This window comes from Eubalaena glacialis, chromosome 6 (assembly GCF_028564815.1).
Source record: "Eubalaena glacialis isolate mEubGla1 chromosome 6, mEubGla1.1.hap2.+ XY, whole genome shotgun sequence".
In the NCBI taxonomy this organism is placed as follows: Eukaryota; Metazoa; Chordata; class Mammalia; order Artiodactyla; family Balaenidae; genus Eubalaena; species Eubalaena glacialis.
Window position 1 is genome coordinate 95,812,194 of NC_083721.1, and position 6,733 is coordinate 95,818,926.

At 47.2% G+C, this 6,733-nt stretch overlaps 1 protein-coding gene across 4 annotated transcripts in view; it reads right to left on the reverse strand.

Moving 5' to 3' along the window:
• FNDC3B (fibronectin type III domain containing 3B) overlaps positions 1-1,769 on the reverse strand; it is a 350,641-nt gene extending 348,872 nt beyond the window's left edge. For 2 of the 4 annotated variants that reach the window (XM_061194471.1, XM_061194469.1), the window contains exon 1: positions 702-862. The gene's annotated coding sequence lies outside the window, so the exon portion shown is untranslated. Of the gene's footprint in view, positions 1-701; positions 863-1,605 lie in introns of those variants that run through there. The other 2 variants (XM_061194472.1, XM_061194468.1) reach the window with 2 other exon arrangements.
• Positions 1,770-6,733: the final 4,964 nt, after the last annotated feature.

Below are 6,733 nucleotides of genomic sequence, written 5' to 3' on the forward strand. Positions count from 1 at the left end.
AGCTTTCCCCACCAGGGCCTGGAAACTGGAGGAAGTTCAAATCAAATTAACTGTACATTAAAAAATAAACAGACAAGCAATCAAGGGGTGCCCACCGAACAAACGACCTCGCCTGTCCCAAAATATGATTAACCCTGGATGGAAGATGGGGAGGAAGACTAGAAACCAAAAGGCATGGAGAGATAAACGTGTAGATCTGGGGCCCCAGCGTTGGCCCGTCGCGGCCAAATTCCAAATTTTGTTTCAAGAACATGCTGGACTGATGAGAAAATAAAAAATAAAAAGTTTTAACTTTTAAGTAAGTCCGCAAACGCCACTGTCTGGATAAAATGCCATTGCTTCCCTTCGTCAGGGATAGAAGGGTGGGAATTGAGGTTCGAAAAGCTCCAACTCCAACCGCGCACTCCTGGAAGCCTCCCGGCCAACGGCGCCGCCGGGCGGCCCAACCCAGTCTCCAGAGACACCGGGCCCGGGTGCTCGGGCTCCCACGGGGCGCCGGGACCGGGCCTTTGGGAAAGTTCGCGGGAACAGCCCGAGGCCCCACTTTCCGCCCAGAGTGACAGGCCCTTCCCACGCCGGCCGGCCCCCGCCCCGCCGCGGGCACCAGACGGTCCGCGCGGCCCCTCCCGGCCCCCTCTGGGCGCGGATTCCGCCCGCCGGCCCCACCCCGGCCCGGGCGCCCCTCGGGGTGACCGACTGACCGGAGCTACGCTGGCCCACACACCCGGTCGCCCGCTCCTTCCCGCCGCGCCCCACTCCCCCGCCCGAGCTTCCAGCCGCCTGCTCGCCGAGTCCGGCCGCAGCCGCCGGTTACCGCCCCCAGCCCGGGGGGAGCCCGGGGGGCAGGACGGGGAGGGAGGACGTGGCGCGCACGGAGGTGGCCAGCGGCGAGGCGGGGAGTGTCCCTGAGAGGCCAGGCCTGGGCTGGGGGCCGGCGCGGGCTCGGGACCCTCCCCGCGAGCATCCCCGGGTCGGAGGTCCCGGCCCGCCCCCGCCTGGCGCGGAGAGGCGGCCCCAACTTCCAGCCCCACTTCGCACACCCACCCTCCTCCCTCCACCATATGGAAATCTACAGCCTCAGAAAGTGACACGTCGAAGATTCCTCGGCCCCTCCGCCCGCCCTCCCCCTCCCGGGCAGCGTTCCTGCCGCGGAGATTCCGGAAGGGGGAGCGGATTCCTCGGACAAAATCTGCTGGGAAGGCCGGGGAGGACGAGGGGGGAGGGCGAGGCGGGGAGGGAGAACCCGGGAACCACTGCCCAGATTTTTTTTTTCCATCAAGAATCTACCCGTTTCTTTCCCTCCTCCAAGCCCTGGCCAGCTGGGGGGACGAGCGGGGGCCGGAGCCCAGTAAGACGCGGCCCCAAAGCGTTGGCCGACCCCCGCTCCCGGGCCCCGTGTTCCCGGGGTGCCCAGACGAGCGCGGGGCGCCCCAGCACTCTGGCGCCAAGTTTTCCTCGGGAAGCCCGGCGCGCCCGGAGCGCTCCGGGACAGGCACGCACTTTGGCGGACTCGGCGTCCGGTCGGGGCTTTCCAGAGCGCCCTGACCCGGCGGCTGAGATTCGGGGTCCGGGTCCCCTCCATTCTCCCGCTCCTGCATGCCTTACCTTCCCTCGGGCTGAAACGCGGGGCTCCGGGCGCGCCACACACCGGGTCTCCCACGCCTTCCCAGCCGCCAGCCCCGAGAATCCCTGCCGCCCCTTCGCAGCTCCCGCCGCCGCCGCCGCCGCCGCCGCCGCCGCTCTCCTTGTCCTCCGGCCGCCGCCGCCGCTCAAATAACTACCAGTAGGGTTAGATGGGGGATTCCGCCATGTCAATGATGTCGGGACCACATGGGGATTTGGGGCCCGCCCACTGCCGTAATCTGCCGAGTATAACCGCCTCCACAAGCTCAGATTCGCAGGCGCTGTGGTATCCTCCTTTCCCCCCAGACCTGAATAACTATCCGGAAACTCTTTTTGGTTCAGCCGGACTAAAGAAGTCTTAGGCTTAGGGGAACTAGCAATTCCTGAAAGGCTAGGGCTGCGTATTCTGCAAACGATCGCCAACACCAATATAAATGCGGGGTTTGCTGAGTAATAATCAGAGCTAAGACTATGACATTATTTTTCATTTACACATATATTAACTTTTTTAAAAAATCCCCACAACAGCCTTGTGAGCTATTTTGTCACCTCCTTTCTCTATTTCCCACAGCAGTTTGTTCATATGGTTAACATAGAACAGATTTTATTACACCGAAGTTAAAGTGTCTATTTCCCCTTACAGTACCCAATATGAGCTCACAAGAGCAGAGTGTTCCTTACTCATATCTGTATTTCCGTATCAAACATGGCATAATGCATAGGCCACAGTAGGACTCATTAGATAATTGCTGAGTTATATTAATCAAGTCATATGTAATGTATCCGGTTGTACAGACTCAAAATGGTTAGCCAACTGCATCCCATCCCACCCCTCAAATTATCCAGGGAGACAAGAAAGTAGAAATTATCCCAGAGAGGCCATTTCTCTTTTTAGCTTCCCAGGTATTCTAAATAATTACATTAGCCTCAATTATTAGGCTACAAAGCAGTACTAGGTAGCAACCAGAGGCAATGTATTACTTTCATTGACCTAAAAAATACATAACAACCATTTGTCAGATAAAGTTATTGTACACAGTACTGTATTAAAGCTCGAAGAACATAAAAGAATATAAAGAAGAACATAAAAGAAATAGCTCCTTTTTTTGGTAGAATTTGCAATTCTTTTTTGGAGATGAGGGGAATAATGGTGAATCCAGGCAAATAGGGCCCTCCCTCCTAACTGGCTTCTTTCCCCAAACGTTCCCAGAGTCTCAGCCATCTTTCTAGAACATGGTTCCAATCCTAGGCCATAGTTCTGTGTTGGAAGGGAAAAAAGATAAAGCAGAGGTTCCCCAGCTCCTGCCTCAGCTTCTCTAGCTTGCCCCTGAGCCATGGCCTCCAACCCAGCTGAACTCTCATGACTTCCAAGCACCTCTCTCCCTCTGCACATCCTTTCACTCTGTCTGGAGCATACTTCTTCCTCTACCCTATCTAAAGATCATTTCCTCATCTTTGATCACACCCTCCCTTCCCACAGCCTCACAGCTCTTTTCCCCGCAATCTCATAATTCTTTTCAGTTCTTCTCACATTGCTCTGAAGTTACTGTATATCTCTTCCACTTGGCTGGTCTTGTTCATTTTTGTATCCCCAGCATTAACCTAGCATTGTGCTTTGAATATAATACCCCCCTTATAAATGTTTGTTGAATAAATTAATTTTAAAGTATGTTTTAAGAATCTGAATGACTTCCCTGGTGGCGCAGTGGTTGAGAATCTGCCTGCCAATGCAGGGGACACGGGTTCGAGCCCTGGTCTGGGAAGATCCCACAAGCCGCGGAGCAACTGGGCCCGTGAGCCACAACTACTGAGCCTGCGCGTCTGGAGCCTGTGCTCCGCAACAAGAGAGGCCGCGATAGTGAGAGGCCCGCGCACCGCGATGAAGAGTGGCCCCCGCTTGCCGCAACTGGAGAAAGCCCTTGCACAGAAATGAAGACACAACACAGCCATAAATAAATTAATTAATAATTTTATTTTTAAATGATGATTGTTTCAAAAAAAAAAAAAAGAATCTGAATGACTAGATAAATGCGCAAACTTCAGAGGGTGGAAGTTTGAATTCAAGTGTAGTAAGACAGGCTTGGCAAAGGAGGTAAAAGTAGGCAAGAGAAATTCAGAAGACAGAATTATTTCTTCCAGTTTCTTCCACTAGGCTGAATTTGTTCCAATTAAGAAGAAGAATCGGGACTTCCCTGGTGGTGCAGTGGTTAAGACTTGGCCTTCCAATGCAGGGGGTGCAGGTTTGATGCCTGGTCAGGGAGCTAAGATCCCACATGCCTTGAGGCCAAAAACCCAAAACATAAAACAGAAGCAATATTGTAACAAATTCAATAAAGAAAAAAAAATGGTCCACGTTAAAAAAAAATTTTTTTTTAAATCAATGATACAAAATGCCTTAAAATTTTAAATGCATTTTCATATATATAATCTCAGCGTTTCATTTGTCTTCTTATCCTAACACCTAACATCATGTTTTGGCACAGAATAGAAACCCAATAAGTGTTTGCAAGATGAGAGGAAGTATGGTGTAGTGGAAGAAGGATGGAAATTATAATCAGACAAAAACCAGTGACACTGGACAAGTTTTTAAAGTTCTCTGAGCCTGGGTCATTTATTTATTAAGTGGTGATATTACCTTCCTGCTAAGGTTGTTGTGAGGAATAAAAACCTCAAGCACCTGATACTCAATAAATAAATGTTGGTTCCTCCTTGAATGAATGAATGAATAAATGAATGAAGATGCCTTTACTAGAGAGAAACTTTTGAGAGGGCTCCCAACTACATGTTGAGAGATTTAAATTTCATACAATGAGAAATCACTGTAGGATTATAAAGGCATGAAGTGACTGAAGTGGGTTTCAAAGTTGATTATCCTAGCAGCAGGATATAAAGCAAGGTTCATGTCAGAGAGGCATGCCCTGAACCCTTGTGGGAGATGATGAAGTCTTAGCCCAGAGTGGTAGTTCTGCAAATGGGAAGGAGGGCTTCAACTTAAGGCAATGAGTATTATTGTCTTGCGTTGACAACAACCCAAGTCATCTGCCACCCTAGGTCCTAAGTTATAGAACCACAGTCATAACTTTGCTCCAAAAGCAACTTAGGACTTGCTCTAGTACAGAAATTAACATCCAAATGAGATGCCTAGAAGTTAAGGCCTGTAACAAAATATACAGTCTTGCAAACCCTTCCATCGCCCATGCAATGTAAGCTGAGTTGTGTTAAAAATTTTAAATAAATAAAAGGTTCAAAGTTATACTTCCTGACTTTAGATAACTTACTTTATAACAAAAGAAATGCAAATTTAACGTATTTGAAACTAGCATTGAAAAGGTCTCAAACCATTAAACCTGTAATACTTCTCAGCCTAAGATTTGTAAATTCAAACCTCTTTCTCAAAGATCACTATAGCTAGTAATACCTAATATCTAGAAGACCCAGCCAGGTTCTCAGTCTCCATATCCTACCTCTGCCTGCAGCTGGGGTTGCTAGATTCTCACAGGCAGGCTCAGTCTTGCCTCTAATCTTGAAACACAATCTTGACCTTAGAGGACATTAACTCTTTGCATCTACTTCTTGTTCTAACGTACTGAGCCAGATCTGATACCAGCTTCAATACGAATATTGATGAAAAACGAATTAATCCTGTTTTGAAGAGTGTTCAGAATTCACTAGAGTACGAACTAGAGTAAAGGTTAGCCAGCTCAGTCAACAATAAAATCTAAGAGCAACATTGCAACTTCACTTTTCTCCAGAACAGTTCAACCAGTCAAGCTATAGTTTAACCTTCCTTACTATTGTTCAATGCAAGACAAAAGCAAATTGTAGCCATATATATATATATATATATATATATATATATTTAAAGTCATTTCCAAAAGAATATCTCTCCCACAGTTATCAGAACTATTCAGGTAGAAGCTGAATAAGCTGTCAGGGCTCATAAAATCACAGGGTTGATAGAGAGCTAAAGTTTTTCGGCCTGCTCTCTCCCAAAGCAGAATCTTTGCCCCATGTCAATGACAGCTAAGCACCCAGCCTCAGCCTGAGCACCACCAGGAAAAGGGAAAATGCTTCTTTCCAAGACAGCCTTTTATCAACAACTCTAGACCTAAACCAAGTCTTCTGAAAACCGCCTCCTTGCAACTTTCCCCCACCTGTCCTGTTTCTGCCCTCTGGAGGCAGATAAAGTAACAACAGTCACCGTCCACACGACTTCCCTTCCAGTGAATTGACCTTACCAGTCATACCTGTTCTCTTTTCCTGGATAAACATCTCTGACTTGCTGACCTCTTCATCTCATCACATGGCTTCCAGATCTCTCTTCATCCTTTTCTTCCACCACCTCTAGGTACATACTTGTTCAACAGCTCTGAAAGCTGGGTATTCAGATTCTGTCCATAATATTTCAGGCATGATCAGCACACAGCCAGAGTGGTACCCTTTCCTGCTTTAATTTGGACAAAATGCTTGTATCGTTACAGTTTAATATTGTGTTAATTTTCTTAGCACGCTCTTCATCCTGTTAACTCATGCTTTCTTCTTCCATGAAAAGTTGTCAAGCTGGGCATACATCAGGAAAACAACCGATTTTATTTTAATTGGTTTTAATTACTGTTAAATAGTTGAATATTTCATTTTATTAAATTTCATTTTTAAGTTTCATTCTTACATTCCAGCCTACCTAGTACTTTCTGGACAACCTTTCCCAGCTTTGTGACATTGATAAGTATGACAAGCATGATTTCCATGTTGCCATCCAAGTCACTAATAAGCTGCAAAGAAAGACAAGGCCAAGAACTACTAGTAATTTTTCTCCAACTGAAGGTAAATTTGAGGCAAAGTCATTTTAAAAGCTCTGAATTTGTCTATCACACTGACTTACTCTGAACCCCACACAATAGTGGAGCAAGTTGGGTCTGACTTTCTTCATAGTCATTTTTATTATTCTTGCCCACTCTCATACCTGGATTTACTCCTATGATCATTTTTTCTTCCTAAGATGTCAAGACTTCTGTATGATACTTGAGTCTCTTAACACCGGGTATACTAAATATTATCTTCCTCAAACAAATTCAAAATTTGCCCTGGATAGAAATACATGTAGATATAT